Below are 14,922 nucleotides of genomic sequence, written 5' to 3' on the forward strand. Positions count from 1 at the left end.
CTCAGAGAGTTTGAGCTGTCCTACTTAAGAAGTGACAAATAATACACCTTTATGCCCATTGGAGGAGGAAGCCCAGACCCTCTGGCTGGTCTCAGACATGTCAGACCTGTGTGTACCTTTACGTCTTTGCACTGAAAGGACAGCTTAATATGCGGAGACCCCACAGCAGCAGTGGAATGAAATGGCCACAACTCTTTCAGTCCTCAGTCTGAGAGCTCCGCGCCTCCCTCACAGGTGCCTTGATGAATCCGTGCCTCGATTCTGTGTCCTGCGAGCCATGCTGTGGCCTGGCCACGTTACACATCTACAGAAGCCCTTGCCCACAAAGAAACCTCGGGGCACCCGGCTAGAGATCGGCTGTGTCCCCAGACTCCGGAGGCTCTGAGCTGACTTTGAAACTTACAAAATCCTTTTCCTAAGAACCCAAGGCTTCTTTTGCAAGGTGGCCGCAGTGGGCAAAACAGTGACACGCCTGTGGTGTGCCACACCCACTCCTCTCTGCTTTCCAGGTGTCTAACCCTTCTTTCTCATGGGGGGAAGCTGAGTGCGGAGAGGTTACCTTCCGCCAGGCTACAGGCCTCCCTACGGGCAGAATCCTGGAGTCAAAGGGGACTTGTCTTTTGACACCCTGATGCCTTTGATGCCTTGTTTGCGAGGGAGGGCAGACACAAGCGGAAACCGTTCTTGCTCTTACCTCGCTGTACATTCCTGGTCACTGGAAACCTGGTGTGAACCCACTCACATTTGTGGCTCTGGATTTCATGACCTGGCATCAAAAGAAAAAAGGGAACGCTTTCAAAAACATGCTTATTGGGAACAGAACACCGCCAACAACGGTTTTTCTGAATTCAGATAAGCGTTTTAAATGCCTTTCTTTCTTTTTTTTTTTATTTTAACTCATTAAAAATGTCTCTGGCAAGAAGATTCTCAGGGTCCCGGACGAAAATGGGAGATGGAAGGAAGGAAGGGTGTGACAGGGAAGGGACAAGAGAGGCAAAATACATGATGCCTCCATTTTCATGAGCGTCCATGTGAGTCTCAAGACAGGAGGTAGAATTCAGAGAAAAGCTGAGTCATGGAGGAGTTTCAACTTTCTGAGCTGATGGAGACCAGAGAAAGGCAGCAGACGATGTTGAGGCAGCCGCAGACACAGAAGCCCAGCTTCGGGAAGCCTCCACAGAGGGGACGTGCATCCACTAGGGAGCCTATAGAACTCTCTGCATCCTTCCCCCCACACCTGTCTCCTCACAAAGGCAGGAACATTGGTGGTTGCTGAGACAGCTTTGTCCAAACTCTTGTCCTCAAAATTTGCCTCTTTTACAACATGTAATAGCTGTTTAACAGAAAGAGGGCTCCCTGGTCCACTACATGTAGAAGACTCTTCCCACAATATCTCCCCCCTACCAGGATATTCATAATGAGAATTAGCATATTAACGACTCAGAGAAGTCCTAGCATGGGTATACCTATCAACTTTATTTAATCTGGTATTCTTCAAATATTTTTAGCGATAGATTATCTCTTTTTTTTTTCATTTAATCTTCCCCAGAACAGAGTTTGCTCAGTGGACATGTTGTGTAATGGAAAGGTGGTAGAATATTCCTTCCTCCCATGGTTGCTCCCGGGGCTGATTGGAAGAGAGGCCCCTTTGACAGCCAGGCCTCCACATGGAGCTTGTCAAAGACTACAAATTCTTGTTGTCGGAGGGGAGCAACATCACCCCAGGAGCCAGCAGAAGGCACAGCGCACCTTCATAAATGAGACAAAGTTGACGGAAAAGTTTTCTGAATCACTATCTAAGAGGGTACTTGTTTTCATGAGGTTTTTTGGGGAGACATTGGGGTTCGTGGGGTCTGGAGCCGACGACCAAGAAAGAATTCTTGAAGACACCTTTGGTGCAAAAAGGGGATTCTATTGAAGCATGGGGACAGGACCCGTGGGCAGGAAGAGCTGCCCCAGGACCATGAGGAGAGACTGGTTGTATACTATGGGGTTGGGGGAGGTAATGTCCAGGAGAAGGTTCCAGTGAGATTTTCATATGCTAAAAAAGACTCAGAGGATACTGGAGGCCTGGCTATTTCCAAGCTAAGGTGGTTTGCCCTCTAGCAAATCATTAGCATTAAGACAGTAAGGAGTTCTTGGAGAAACCTTTTACTCTGCCAGCCTCAAGTATCTGTCAATGGGCTGCAGGTTATAAGGACATTTAGTTCTACCTGCCATTTCCTTCTGCTTTTGTTTCCCATCACCATGGAGACTTAGGTCCTGAAGGACTAGGATCTCTATCAGTTCACCATTTGTTTACCCTTTCCTTTGTTCTTGGGCAGCCAGGAATGTCTGAGGAATATCACACACATCCCACTTGTAGGGGGGGGGTGTGACCTGTCAGCTTGCCTGAGGCTCCCTCATCAATTTCACTTATACCTCATCAGTATTACTCTATACCTGTTCTATTGTTACATAAGCAAAGAAAATAGAAAAGATTTCAATGAATTCCTATTAGTTTAATGGGGTGGTATTTTGTAAGACAGAGGAAAGAAGGAAGGAAGAAAGGAAGTTAAAAAGAGAGGAAGAAAGGAAAAGAAAGGAAGAAAGGAAGAAAGAAAGAGAAGAAAGGAAGGAAGGAAGGAAGGAAGGAAGGAAGGAAGGAAGGAAGGAAGGAAGGAAGGAAGGAAGGAAGGAAGGAAGGAGAAAAAAATAAGCAATGAAAAAATTGTGCATAAATTTCAGTTTCTCTTACTTCTCCGGTAGAAAAACGAACCTGCCAAACCCAGTTGGGAGGCCACAGAAGTTAGCATGGCTTCAGAACCTCATTATCTATAAAGAAGTACTTCTTGGAACCCGGTGAATGAAGGTGACCAGATTTTTATATACCGTAACTTTAAAGCATAAATCATTCCAACGGTTTAGGTGAATTATCCACCACCTCATTTACATATTTTCAGATGTATTTAAATTAAGAATGGAAGGCTAGGTATTCCCTCCATAGTATTTAAATGGAGAATGTAAAGAGAATCAAAGGATTAAAAGGCCTTGTAACCATAGTCATTATCTCTTCCAAGCTACCTGGGAAACATGACGTCCTTCATGCTTATAGGGCATAGAGTTTTACTCTCCCGCAAGATTCTTTGAACTGCGGAGTCAGGTTCAAATATTAATCTACATTTACAAGTAAAGAAATTATACCTCTAGTTTCTCATCATTGTCCACATCCTCAGCCTTAATTGAAATATCAATATCAAAAGTACCAACATCCTCATGCTCTGACTTTAAATTGAATTAGGACAACTGAAGAGCTGTAGGGTGAAGACATTTTACATGATAGGGTATCACATAAGCCAAATAATTAAAATTTCTTAAGAAGTAAAATAGTCTATTATAATTTGTCCTACATATTTCAACTTGGCAAAATTAAATTAGCCATTTCCCTATCAAATGAAAAAGTAGTTCTAACATGCAAATATTTTTTGTGAGTCACCTGGGATTCTATCCATTAGGCATGAACTAGATTAAGTTTCTGAGCATAACTAGTCATTTACCATCACAAAGTTTAATATCACTTATGAGTAAAAACCCAAACAGTGTCATGGTGTGTTGGAGGTCTGGCAGGTATTATTTCACCATATAAACAATGTAATTAGCATTTATTTTGCAAAACCAAAATGACAGTTATGTTATTCAATAATAATAAATGCTTACTGACATATACTGACTCTCCCTCATTTGATTTCTTCTTTTTTTTTTTTTTTAGGAAAAGGACCAAGGACCATCTTTGTGTTTCCCCTAAAGCCTAAAACAAGACCTCGCAAGGAACAACAGCAAGGAATCAATGCTTTAGAGTGAAAACAATTGTGGATGTACCTAGTCAAATACATATGAAATTAAGCAGAGTATGAACGGAAGAATCTTATAAACTAGCTCCCCACAGGACTCCAAATAAAAAGGTCCTAATTCAACCTGACAGCCTTAGCTCCCTACCAACACACAACAAAGCGACCCCAACTTATCAGGGAGTTATAACTGCCTGTTAATGTTTCTGCCATCAGAAGGCAGATTCAGACAGTAGAAATGTTAGTGGTGCCGAAACTCCTCCTAGGTAGCTAGAAGCTTCCAGAAAAAGCTGGCTTTCTCCTGGAACAGGTTTTGTTACATGTGACCGAGACGACCTTACATAAACCCTCTCCTCTCATCTGTGTTCTATCTGACTCAAGTTCAAAATCCAGGCAATGCTGCCACACCGAGTGTCAGTCTCCCAGCGATATGACAGAGATCTGTGTTCTGGTGGTTGACTTGAATTAGGCACTGTAGGAAGCAAGTGACACGAATGTTCCTATCAATAGATTTCTGAAACGAAGATCACTCTGGTTTATTCATAGAATCTAGAATCCTAGAATATTGAATGTGAAGGATTTGTATAGATCACTAATTTAAGTCACTCCATTTAAAAAGGAAGAAAACAATGTTCCTCAAAATGTAGGGACTCATCTGGGGTCTCAAGGCACAGCTAAGGAACCAGGGTTCCAATCTTTATAACTCTGGGGTCTTTCCATCACACAACAAAATTTCCCACAAAGCTCGCATTGTTGCCTTATGAAAGAATTACGCTAAGATTGAAAAGGAAGAATTGATAAAAATGTAACTAAGCCATACGCCAATTTAGGCATCTTTTTACTCCATCAAACCATTTATAGCTCTTTGTTTTTTGTTTTTTTGTGTCCACAGAAAGCCACACACATCCAGAAGAGACACACACCCACATTCAGACATTACTATTTGGGGCTTGCACATGTGGGTGGCTGGTTGCCAAAGCACGAAGAATGTCCTCGATTGGAAATAGACATCTTTAAAGAAATATGACCAGCCTACCCCTTCTCTCATGTCAAACTAAAAACTAGTGCATCAGTAATCACTAAGATCACACTCTGCCCAACCAATAATCCAGTCTTTTAAAAAATTTTTGTAAATGTTTTTTATTTATTTTTGAGAGACAGAACATGAGTGGGGGAGGAGCAGAGAGCAAGGGTGACACAGAATCCGAGGTAGGCTTCAGGCTCCGAGCTGTCAGCACAGAACCCAACGCGGGGCCCGAACCCATGAACCATGAGATTATGACCTGAGCCGAAGTCGGACGCTTAACCAACTGAGCCACTCAGGTGACCCCAGGAATCTGTTCTTTACACAGTGGTAAGAATATGCCACCAGCCACTCAGAAGGGAAGTCATTCTTTCAGGAATACCAAGATATTTACTCAAACATTTCTTGGGGATAGTCTAAGAGCTATAGAATCTATTTCCTGTGTAAATTGAGATTTCCTCCCTGAATTTACGTTTAAAGGGAATAAACTTCTTCTCTAGGAAGTTTCTTCTTCTCTAGTACCATAGTGTTGCCTGTCATATCTTTTTACCTCTTGCTGTTTCATAGGGAGCTCTTTTGTTGTGGAGAAGCAGCTAGCTCTCTATGTATTTCTATTCCAGTAGGTTATAGTTAAAAAAAAAAAAAAAAAACAGCAACAAAATACTGTGTAAAATGGAAACAAAATGGCAATTGCAAGCCCGTTTGGGCTGATTTAGCCCTATCTTCCCATCTCCAGATACACTAAGAAAATTATGCCTTTCTGTTGCCCCAAGCACCATAGGGCCCCCAGGCCTGGCCCCCAAAGATTCCATGCACAAGCAGGGGGAGGGGGTAAGGCAATGTTAGCAGAGTTCAGGTATTACAACCCCACCACCTTCAAAGGACACACAAATATTATTCAACTCCCTTTCTTACCTTATCTTTCCTTTCCACTCTAAACAAGTTAATTTTCCCTTCTCTAAGCTCCTATTAGGTAGATGTTTGGTTCCCTCATTTTATTTGCTCTATACTGCCTTGCACTATTTTTTGTGATTTTCCCCCCCAACATTTTTCCTCTGCCTTTTTTTAAGCCTTTCCTGACCTCCCCAGTAAAAGACGTGGCTCACTCCTAAGAATCCCCTGTGGTTAATGAGACAAACTCGTAATGAGACAGTGTGCATAATACTTTTACTCATCTGCGTATCGATCTTCCTCTCTGCCAATCCCTCTAACGTCAAGACAACATCTTAACTTTAAATCTTATAATACTTTAAATCTTATAATACCTCCCAGCACAAAATAAATATTTGTTGGAGTAATTGACTGATACCATAAATTCCTGCATAGGTAGCCCTCACTCATTGGCTACTTTTTTATGTTGTTGCTTTGCGACTATTATCCTAAGTGTAACCATCCCCTTTTCGATCTACTATCCTCCTGCATCAGCGACAGTCAATGGGAAGTCTCATTGACTTCCCATTGAGGTAGTCTCAATTCATGTGATTGGCACTTGGGTGTGAACATTCTTGTCACTGCAGATAAAGTCAGAGATGCAGTAATGCTAAGCTGATACGTAGAGCGGCCACTTGGATTATCTAAGAGAGGATATGGGTAGCTGCCATTCTCTCTCCTCTCACACAGAGAACAAACTTACACGCATGGGCTGACCCCATGTCCAGAACAAAACGGTACCGTGATTGTTCAGCCGTCTCGCTCGATAGAACATGTCAGTGGCCCAGTGGTGGGACACTGGAGGAGTAAGCAGGAGCTGGAAAGCATCCTTTTTCACTGGGGACCTGGGCTCATTTGAGAGGGATTTGTTAGAGAATCCATTCCCCAAACAGCTTGTTTTGTTTTGTTTGGCTTCCTTTGTGTGTGGGCTGATTGTCTTAAACTGCCAAAGCAGGAAATCAATGGCATTAAAAATGTGTTCCTATGAAGAAGCAAATTATCTCTTTTACCCTAATATTCATCAGAGATTTCCTGAAATTTCGAAAACAACACAAAACCATCAGTGACTTTGCGGTGATTCTTCCCTTGGACTGCAGCTAATTTCAGGCTCTCTCTTTCTGCACTTTCAAGTTGCTAATGTCTGTAGCAGTATGCAATATCACGCCAGCTTTAATTCAGGTGAAGCTAAAATTAGAGGTAAACTTGCTGGTTAAGTGGTCTCGTATCACATATCACACCGAAGCTCAAAGTAGACACTTAGGGCTAAATTTTTAAAAGGGCTCTCCAAATTTGCATCGACAAAACCCTCATTGGTATGCATGAGCAGCTGTCTGGTTACCCACCCCACCCCACCACAAGCTGGTGACTTCCTTATCAAAGGCTATACAAATCTGGGGCTAAAACTATAATTGCAAATTGATAAAACATTGAAACATTGACTATGAAACTGTAACCGGTACACCCTTACCTATTTTGCTAGAATGAGCTATATCGACCACCCGCCTTTCACATGGTATGTGAACTTTTCTGTGATGCCTGCCTTTATTTGGACTCAGTGGTGATATGTACGCTCTCATCCGAGCAAGTATTATCACCAGACCATAACAGAAACAATTCCTCTGACACCAAACCCAGCAGCTGGGGAATAAAGCACAAACAACCTAAATCTTCAGAGGCTGATTTGTAAACCAAATGACCTAACAAAATAGATATAATTTTTTCCTTCATGCACTCACTCTCCATGTGGAGACTGTTACCAGGCTGAGTGTTCCCCTCCCCGCAAATTCATATGTGGAAGCCCTCACCTCCAGCAGGAGGGCATTTGGAGGTGGGGTCTTTGGGACCTAATTAGGGTTAGAGGAGGTCATGAGAGTGGGGCCCTCATGATGGGATTGGCGCTCTTCTAGAAGTGGACACACCAGAGAGCTTGCTTGCTCTCTCTCTCTCTCTCTAGGCCATGGAGGTACCCAGTGAGAAGGGCAGTCACCTGCAAACCAGGAAGAGAGCTCTCACTGGAAATCAAGCTGCCTGCACCTTGATGTTGGACTTCCCAGCCCCCACAACTGTGAGAAAATAAATTCCTGTGGTTTAAGTCCCCCAGCCCATGGTATTTTGTTACGGCGGCTCGAGTGGACTGAGACAAAGAAATAATTGTAGAAGTGACCATGTAGACAAATACATAGGTAAATAGGAACGTTACAGCTGCCGGGGGATAGGGCAGCACTGAATGGCTCCACGTGGATTTAGGTCCAGCTGTACATCATTAAGCATACTCGCGGTGCAAGCCTTCAGCTGGCAAAAGTTTCTCTCTTTAGCCCATTTGGAAAAGGTATTCCCTTTGGGGGGCTGTTTAATAAGTCAAAGACATAACAGAAACAGTGTTGACCTCATTAACATAAGCTCCCTTCTCCTGTTTATAACTTGGTCATAAACCTTCATAACTGCTCAGTAAGAAAACCGTCTGGATGATAATAGTCCTCAGAGGGGGTGTTGTTTGCAGATCAGTGAAGCCAGGCCACATGTCCCTCAACCAAAGAGCTTTAAAAGTGCTACTCTCAGTGAAAACAAAGCTACTTTAAAAATTATTAACAGATCTAGACCACTGTGTAGAGGAGAATGTGAGCATACACAATATAGAAGAGGCTTTTCTTTATAACATCTCGATCAGCTTCGTGCAGGCTTACTCACAAATGCCTGCGATTCTAAAATACAGTCAGTTGCCGGGTGCCTGGGTGGCGCAGTCGGTTAAGCGTCCGACTTCAGCCAGGTCACGATCTCGCGGTCCGTGAGTTCGAGCCCCGCATCGGGCTCTGGGCTGATGGCTCAGAACCTGGAGCCTGTTTCTGATTCTGTGTCTCCCTCTCTCTCTGCCCCTCGCCCGTTCATGCTCTGTCGCTCTCTGTCCCAAAAATAAATAAACGTTGAAAAAAAAAAATTTAAAATGCAGTCAGTTGCAAGGCTCACCTTATATTCAAATTTGCTTTTGAAAACACACACATACACACACACACACAAACACACACACACGTGCACAATGATATACTCATGAATAGAGATATTCAGCCTAATAGTGTTATGTGAAAAATGTGTCATAAAATGAGTAAAGGAGTGACATTTATTTCTCCATTCTCTTTGTCTCTACGTGTATATGTGTGTGTTTATGTGTGTTGGAAAGTAAGGAAGAGGAGGAAAACCTTTAATCTTTGAATTTGCTCCTACGATCTCCAAAGTGTTGGTAAGGTGTGCTGGGCACACACAGGTTCCTAGGGAATACAGTGAGACAGAAAGAAATAGAAGGTCACTGAGGGGAAAAGAATGAATCAAAAGGGAGCAGTCTTGATGTGGCTGTTTCTTCTTTAATCAACAACGTCTCATTAGCAAATGATAGCAAATTCAGTTTAATTTCAAGATATACTGACTGCACTCCCCCAAGCATCTCATATCTTTTCGTATTGGTTAAATACCTACATTCAGTATTCTCTGGAATCCAAGAAACTCGATGAGTACCCATGTCCAAGTTAGAGTCCAGAATTAATTCAAATTAATTATGAAGCATAAAAGCTATTTCACAATAACATAGTCTTTTTTTTTTTTAATTTTTTTTCAACGTTTTTATTTATTTATGGGACAGACAGAGACAGAGCATGAACGGGGGAGGGGCAGAGAGAGAGGGAGACACAGAATCGGAAACAGGCTCCAGGCTCTGAGCCATCAGCCCAGAGCCTGATGCGGGGCTCGAACTCACGGACCGTGAGATCGTGACCTGGCTGAAGTCGGATGCTTAACCGACTGCGCCACCCAGGCGCCCCCATACATAGTCTTTTAGTTTAGAAGTGAGACTCGTAACCAACATAGTACCCAACACATAGTAACCGACATCAGTATCACTAAGGGTGGGTCAACTGGACATACTTCCTGTGTCTCACCCCTGAAAGAGTCTAAAAATGAGTGATGTGAGCCTAATTGAAATTGTAGATCTAATTTTCTCTGAACACGAACAGCTGTGAGAGGAACAAGTTGAACAAGGAAGCACTCTGAGAAATCCAGCTGGTGGAACTTTCTGCGGGAAAACCAGCCAGCTCTACTCAACAGGTACATGGTACACGAGGAAAGGGCAAAGGAAAGGTGCACCGACTCCTTGTGAAAAGCTACTAAGAGATAACAACCAAGTGTGATGAGTGAACCTTACCGGATCCTACTTTGAACACACCAACATTAAAAGGTATCTAAAGGCTAGTGGAGGAAATCTGAGTAGGAATAGGATATTAGTTAATATTAAGGATGTTGGCGTGATTGTGTAATGGTTAAGTGGGTGGTTAATTAGGAAGATGTCTTCATTTTTGGAGAATGCCTTCTAGGGCATTCTCGGGGTTAAATACCATAAAGCCTATAATTTATTTTAGATATTTCAGCAAAAAATGTATAAAGCAAATATAGTAAAAAAGGGATGCAGTTAATTATTAAATTTAGCTCATGAGTTGCCCATTACTATTCTCTTTACTTCCTTACAGGTTTGAAAACGTACTAGTGAAAAAATTAAAGCAAATGAATCTACATTGACAACTAACAGAGTCTTACACAGGTGACACTATTTCAGCCTTTTAAAAATATTAAATAGGGACACATGGGTGGCTCAGTTGGTTGAGCGTCCAACTCTTGATTCTGGCTCAGGTCATGATCCCAGGGTTGTGAGATCCAGCCCCATGTCTGGCTCCATGCTGACAGCATGGAGCCTGCTTGGGATTCTCTCTTTCTTCCTCTCTGCCCCTCTCCCCCACTCATGATCTCTGTCTCTCTCTCTAAAAATAAATAAATAAATAAATAAATAAATAAATAAATAAATAAATAAATAAAATAAAAGGATGTTTATAAATGTACTTGAAGACCTATCATTAGGGAGTGGATTAACTAAAAGAAGAAGAAGAAGAAGAAGAAGAAGAAGAAGAAGAAGAAGAAGAAGAAGAAGAAGAAGAAGAAGAAGAAAGAAAAAGAAGAAGAAAGAAAAAGAAGAAGAAGAAAGAAAAAGAAAGAAAGAGAAAAAACTATTATGTAAATCCCAGCTTTATTTCCTCGTTGATTTACTTTGTGAAAGTACCTTAACAGCTGGGTCCACTAGACATTAGGAGGAATATAACTCTTCCTTTGAGAATCACGAAGCAATAATGTTTTATAAACTATATGCTGCTCCTTATAATCACAACTTATACAAATCCCAAGTCTAGTTCTGACTTGGTTCTCACCTGGTGGTCACTTTCCTAACTGCAATGAACACGGCGGTCCTTAATGCAGAAGAAGAAATGCACCCTTAGATTCACAATTACAAATATTCACACCTTCAAATGCATTTCCTGTATTTTCTATCATCTGGCAAGGAAAGAAATAATAGTACCTTATTACCAAATAAAAGTTACCATATGCATGCACATATATAAAGTAATTTATGGTTACTGAAGACAGCTCTCTTGGTATATGCTTCATTTCTCCCCCATTCACTGTACATCCTTCCTGAACACGGTCAGGATCTGAGGCCAACCTTATCAAGTCGAAAGAGACCATTGTCTTTACGGCTTGCTGGGGTACCCAGCAAGAGGGACAAGAGTCCAAATATGAAACTCTATGTTTTGCAGGTTTGGGGGACACCAAGCAGATGTTCAGCTTCTAAAAATTCTGCATCTCCTCATCTCTCTACTTTAGTTATTTGCACCACATCTTTCTTGTTACATTACCACTGAGATGAATTATTTTATATAACCAATCATGTGAAAAATGGCTTAATACAAGTGACCAAGTTTATCAGAAATTAATTTTCCTTCTAGATCACACATACAGGGCCTTAAAATATTTTCATTGTCTTTAAAAAATGGTACATGACCAAATCATTGATAACTGAAATGCATTAGAATGGAAAATTAAGTATTTAAAGTTAAAGCAAACCACTAAGGGATATTAGGAATGTAAAATTCTTGAATTTAAGGTGGATGTTGGTCTAGAGGATTCAGAAAATACAATAGTTATGATGTATGCATGGATATGGAACTTTCTGTTTGAGAAAGTTCCAGGAACTCTTACTCCTCTTGTGCTCAAAGTCTGCCCCTCCCAATTCCCATCGAGCCAAACAAAGTAGGTCAAAGAGATCTTGCTGGTAAGTGGGCAGAGCACAGTTAGCCCTCACCTCTACCAGCGGCCTCACCCAGCCTTGAGCAAGCAGCCTAGATGTTGATTGGAAGGCAGGTATGGGCAAAGCAGGCCTGAAAAAGCCACCTACATACTTTTCCTAGGTCTCCTATGATACCAGCAAGGCAAGAACAAGATTTGGAGAAAATCCTACTGCCCTCTCCACCCAGCTGCCCAAGATGGGTAGAGAATTAGCTAAGAATTTGAAGATGATTCTCACCAGACATTTGCTGCACCAAGGGGCAGAAGTAGCTCATAACAGAGGCTGCAGGATGTTCAATTCAAATCCAGAAGCCAGATGGATAATGTCATTGAGCTTCAAAGAGTACATGAGAACTGAGAAGGGCACCCACCTGGTTAGCAGGTGGCCCACGAGCCTGGAGCAGTCATGGTGCATTGGGTGGGAACAACAATGCACTCCATCAGCCGGGGACCCGTAGGAGCCAGAGCCTGTGAAGCACAGCCTCAGAGAGAGGAGGTGTCTAGGCAGAGGCCAATAAGCACACGAGGACACAATCTGCAAAGGAGATACTTCCTCCTTGTTGCCATGGGACTTCCAATGCCCTATCCACACGCTATCCCGGAAGAAGAGGAGAGGAAAATACGTGAGAGAGGAAAATTCCCTGATTGGGATTTTAAACTGACTTAGAAGTTTTGGAGAAAACGGTTTCCAGGTTTGGAGAAATATGGCCACCTTTCTGCACATTTGAGTTTTGCCTATAAATTTCAATCCCACTACCAACCACTTCGAACACAGCACCTGATTCTCTGTTTCAGACTCAGGGAGGCAGGCTTTCTCAGCTCCTCAAGGCAAGAGAACTCAAAACTGCTAATAAAGAGCTGAATTCTTTCCCCTTTCCTTCAGCAAGATTTTCACAGGTAAACCTTCTTCCGAGCCAGCTTCCCTGGCTTTCAGGACTATGTAAAATTGTCAGCGCCTGCTATTGTAATGTGTTTTAACACAGCAGGCTCATGAAAGGTGGCAGCTGGAAGCAGGTGTAAGATGGGGGCGGGTTTGGCCAGCTTCGAAGAAAAACCGAGGTTTGCCCGGTGAGGAATCTGAAAGCAAATGTAGACTGCCACCTCCAGACTGCACCAAAGCCAGGAAACCGTGTTTGACTTTACGACTCAGAGAAGAGTAGGGTCAAAGACAATCACAAACACAAATGCTACAAAAGAATGACACCCCCTGTCCACATCAGTGGGGTGAGGACAAGTGTCTTGACTATAAGGAAAAGCTTAGAGATGAAGAATTCTGATGAGGAGTGTAGTAGGATTCCATCATCCACAGCAACCCACCCGAGAAGATGGAATTCAAGATGACTTGGCTTTTAGGCAGTTGCATGGACTGAGGAAAGGAAAGGGGTGTTCTTTTAAATGGTTTAAATTTTATAAACTTTTTTTTTTCCTTTCTTGCAGACATCTTAGTTCATTGACCTCAAAGAATTTGCTTTGAGTCTCCACTTGTGACATCTCCCTAGACCCCTCTTTAAGTACTTATGTGAGTGTGTGTGTGTGTGTGTGTGTGTGTGTGTGTGTGTGTGTGTGTGATTTAAGCAGTGAATACAAAAGCCTACATATCCCCAGTGGTTAAAAGATATTTTAAAAAGCATGGCAATACATACAATATTCCCTACAAAGTACCCAGAGCAAGATACCAGAATTAGGGTGTGATTCTAACAAGCAGAATCAGATAATAGGATTTTGCTAACATCTGGTGTTGACCACCTACACACATGTTGATTTTTTTTTTAATTTTTTTTCAACGTTTTATTTATTTTTGGGACAGAGAGAGACAGAGCATGAACGGGGGAGGGGTAGAGAGAGAGGGAGACACAGAATCGGAAACAGGCTCCAGGCTCTGAGCCATCAGCCCAGAGCCTGATGCGGGGCTCGAACTCACAGACCGCGAGATCGTGACCTGGCTGAAGTCGGACGCTTAACCGACTGCGCCACCCAGGCGCCCCACACATGTTGATTTTTAGAAAAGTGATATTAAGAACACTTTTTTTCTAACTGTAAATGCAGTTTGCAGAGTATATTGTCAGGATACCACAGTAAATTCGCCAACATATCTGATCTGACATTGTCATTGGACCAAGCGACTAGTACCCACATCGTGCACCCTGGTTTTGGTTAAGACCCTTTTCTCTAAAAGACCTAGACCTGTTTCTCTCACATCAACTTGTGTTTCACTGAGTGATGGGATTCTAATCTGCTCTTCCTGACTTGTGGCCTTTAACTCAAGCCTTGACCCTAAGTCCTGAAATATTCCTGACAACTTGACTCGTCGGCATGATATATAGTGGCACCTAAAACCACACCATTTCTGACCACCCTGGGTCAGAAGTCTGCTTCAGCCCAGCCTGCAAAATTTAGCATGAATGTCTGAGCCCTTGTAAGAGGAAACATGAGGATATGAGGTTTCTACCAATGCTAACCACCAAGCTGACTTCCCAATTTATTTCTGTGATCCACGAAACTTTGGAGTCTAGAATTCTCCCAGATTAACATTCTTCAGCAATATCTCCACTATCAATAGGTTTGAATTTTATACTAATTGCCAACACACTTGTCATTCACTTACTCACACTTAACTAAAAAACAAAGTAAAACAACAACAATAACAACAATTGTATTGACTATCTCTTATGGGTGGGGAATGGTGAGAGGCTCAGGGACATAAGCCTGAATTAGAAGCAAAGTTGACATTTGCTTATACAGTGAAATTTGGAAGGATCACTTGCCCCAAATATGTTTTTTCTCTAAACCCTGCTATTGTGCCTGGATTGCCTACGTTCAGATGCAAAAGAAAGCAGAGTGTCTAAAGGAAATACTAATTACATCTCTTATCAGCAAAAATAGAGATATGAAGTAATAACTAACTGTGAAAATAAAATACATACTAAATTATCCTTTACTTGGGAAGCATACAAAGACTAAGAGAGTTTATTATCCATAGTCAAA

The 14,922-nt window shown here is 42.2% G+C and overlaps 1 long non-coding RNA gene across 1 annotated transcript in view; it reads right to left on the reverse strand.

Moving 5' to 3' along the window:
* Nucleotides 1–14,922, reverse strand: part of LOC147580722 (uncharacterized) — a 330,825-nt gene that overhangs the window by 138,162 nt on the left and 177,741 nt on the right. The window contains exon 2 of the long non-coding RNA XR_015251034.1: nucleotides 695–766. This is a non-coding gene — a long non-coding RNA (uncharacterized LOC147580722). The remainder of the gene's footprint in view (nucleotides 1–694; nucleotides 767–14,922) is intronic.

Source organism: Puma concolor, chromosome B2 (assembly GCF_028749965.1).
Source record: "Puma concolor isolate L17-30 chromosome B2, mPumCon1.1.hap2, whole genome shotgun sequence".
Taxonomy (NCBI): domain Eukaryota; kingdom Metazoa; phylum Chordata; class Mammalia; order Carnivora; family Felidae; genus Puma; species Puma concolor.